The 3,252-nt window shown below is 38.1% G+C and overlaps 1 long non-coding RNA gene across 1 annotated transcript; it reads left to right on the top strand.

The window, feature by feature from the left end:
* Positions 1–1,142: 1,142 nt before the first annotated feature.
* LOC149243051 (uncharacterized) lies at positions 1,143–2,987 on the top strand. The gene is made up of 2 exons (XR_016245768.1): positions 1,143–2,501; positions 2,583–2,987. It is a non-coding gene; the product is annotated as an uncharacterized LOC149243051 (long non-coding RNA).
* The last annotated feature ends 265 nt before the right edge of the window (positions 2,988–3,252 follow it).

Below are 3,252 nucleotides of genomic sequence, written 5' to 3'. Positions count from 1 at the left end.
TTTAAAACCATAAATATCATATTGAAATGATTAGCGTGGCATATGTAAATGTATAAAAACTTATTATAAGAAAATAATAAGAAAATATTTTAAATTATAAAATAAAGTTTTAAAATTCTAATAGAAAATTATAATTATTATAAAAAAATAAATTACTAAAATTAAATCATTTTGAATATTAGCGACTTTATTATCAAACACTTTACCTTATAGGGGTATATTGATACTCGGAACAAGTTAAAGTGGAAAAATGATATGATATTAGAACATAAAATGGGATATGATTCAAGAATATAAAAATCTATAGAAATGATGAGTCAGTGACAATTCTATTATAATTCTATTAGTAATAATTATATTTGGTATAAGATAGTGTCTCATCTTTATTTCTAGTGGAGCAATATCTTTATGGCATTGGGTTATTCGTTATCATCTATTGGTTATAAGTTTTTAGCTCTGGTCATGGAGTATGGATTGATTATAAATTTTTAGCTCTACTCATAGAGTATGGATGTAACTGATGTTAATATTGAAACTCTAGTTTTAATAACCAACCCTTCCACTTTTCATGCTATCCATATAAAATTATTTATATATTAATAGAAACCTTTTTATATTAACTTATAAAAAAATAAAACATCATGATTTTGATATAATGATTTAAAATATTTATTTAATAAAAATGTATATATAAATTATTATATTTTTAAATAAGTAAATTTACTTAAAATTTCAACCTCATATTTCAAACAAAGAATAACCAAGTACACTTGAGGTATCCCTCAAATAGGTAGTGCACTAGAAATTATAGGTTAATAGTGTAATTGTCATTTGAAAGGGAGAAAGATAAGAATCACCATATAAAGGGCTAAAAATAATAATGGGAGTAGTCTACCTAGGTAGTAGAATGGACCTTTTTCCGGCACTGGCCAGAAAATCGTCCGGCTACCGGAAAACTCTCCCTCTTCCGCCACCATCTCTCAGCTCCACCACCACCTTCCTCGGCCACCCTACCTCACCGCCCTGACATCCCTGACCGATCGCCTGACATCCCTGACCGATCGGGAGTAATTCCTGGGGGGAGTAATTCGCTGGAATTCATGGGAGAGTAATTCTCTCCATTCGAAATTTCCACCCGCGCCCATTCAAGCTCTGATGCTCTACGCTTCCGGCTCTGCGAACTCACCCGCGCCTGATGCTCTGCGCTTACCCCTCTGCGAACTCCTTATTTTACCATGCTCGTATTCTCTATGAATGGAATGGGGTTTGGGTGAGGTCGATTCCCCTGGAGAATCACCCCGAGCGGGGCTGAGTAAAACAGATGGAAAAGATGACTATATTGTCAGATTGGCCGAGGGGGTTAGTTACGCTATGTCGGGTGATGATGAAAACGGTCAACAAGTGATCATATGTGTTCATGCCGCCATGAATTGGGCTTCTTCGAAGCAACGAGCTTTTGTGGACAACAGTAACGAGAAGGTATGTTCATGGTGTTAGTTTTTCTTGCTTTCGATTTTATGCTTGAATGGATTTATGATGTTTTTGGTTTTCATTGGACTTTGTTTCAATATCAAATGTTGAGGTCGTTGCATTCTACATTAAGCGGTGGGCCGAGGAGGAATCGTTGTTTGCCTAGGAGGGCTCGAGACTTTCGAGCAACGCTGCGGACCAAGATGCATGGAAATTATTCCATATGGCTGCAGACCAAGTTGTTCGACTCAATATGCTGGTTCCTAAGAACTCTGATCAGTATGAGCCACCGGTGAAGGGCTTCACCGTAGTGCTTCAAGGGGGCAGCTCAATTGCAGTGGAGTCAAAAACATTTCGGACTTTCAGAACGACGGCTCAGCCTTTTCCGGCTTCGACTGCAATCGCAATGGGCTCTGCAACCTGCAAGTTTGGTTTTCATGGCAAAGGTTGAGGTAAGCATTTGGTTTTCATGGCAAAGGTTAATGTAACCAATTCTCTATCTGGTTCCGAAAACGAGATTCATTCAGTCATTTTGCGGATTAAGGGCTCTGCGCAGGTTTGGTTTCCATGGCAAAAAAGCGGATTAAAGGCTCTGCGCAGGTTTGGTTTCCATGGCAAAAAAGGGAGGGTTTGTTAGGGGCTCTGCAACCTGCAAGTTTGGTTTACATGGCAAAGGAGGGTTTCGTTTGTTGGAGTGTCTAATTTACAGGGATACTGAGCATGTTATCTGCTGTGTATTTTGAAGAGATTAGGCTCCCTGCTATTTTCTTCATTGATAATTATATCTATATAGGAGCCCTAATTTCACACTGTCGATGTAAGTGGTTCCTATAGACTTCGGCCTTGCATCCACAGGTGAAGGAAAGACTTATGGTCAGGATCCTTAGGTAATTGTTGGAAACCATTTCCTCTGGAAGCAGTCTCGAGTCCTTTGCATGAGAATAAAAATGCTAAACGCTTATAGTATTTAATTACAGAGTCTTGTTTTCACTGACTTAGGTGTGCATTGTGACCCCCACGCCACTCTACAGGTACTATATTATTACAGGCCTGTTAATTCTTTTCTTTTTTCCGGAACAGTTCTCTAACTCGACTCTTAAATCTGATGGCAGGTTAAGTATTGCCCTCCTCAACAGTTCAGAACTCTGCAGTGGCATCCACTTATGGTTTTCTCTTCAATGTTCCATGTTGGTTAGGCTAGGCACTGAGGGTTTTTCTTCGCTTCCAGACAACTCAAGGTCACCTTTTGACCTTCTGGAGATGATTGAGTGAGTAGGGTTAATCTACGGCCGGTCATGCCGGCATTTCACTTGTTAATATTGTTCTTCTTCTAGCTTAGCGTTATAACATCGTGATTATATGAACTGGGACCCGTAGTAATTATATGAACTGGGACCGGAACAGGTGATTCGGCTGCCATATTACTCTCATTACTGGAATGAGAAATCCTGTTTGCAATGTCTACTACACAATACAAATTAATCTATGTTTACCCTTCTCTGGGGTTTATATGGTAATTTTCTGGGTTTAATCCCAATTCATTCTTACGGGTTTCAGTTGTAGCATGCATTAAAGTTGTTCATGCATCTAAACACGAGAGCTGATTCTTGAATTGTTGAGAGTTTAATCTACTTATGTTCAACTATTTGGATGTATAAAGTTTCTTAGTTATCAAACCACTGTCGTGAAATTTACATAAAGCACCATTGTTATTCATGGAACTTAGTTGATAAGTTTACCTATACGTCTGTAACAGTTTTGAACTTCATTTCTGAGAATTTC

The sequence above is a fragment of the Pinus tabuliformis genome, chromosome 8, assembly GCF_031772625.1.
Source record: "Pinus tabuliformis cultivar Carrire ecotype Pingquan chromosome 8, CPIR1, whole genome shotgun sequence".
In the NCBI taxonomy this organism is placed as follows: Eukaryota; Viridiplantae; Streptophyta; class Pinopsida; order Pinales; family Pinaceae; genus Pinus; species Pinus tabuliformis.
The sequence above is the reverse complement of the archived record's forward strand: the minus strand, read 5'-3'. Positions and strand labels throughout refer to the sequence as shown.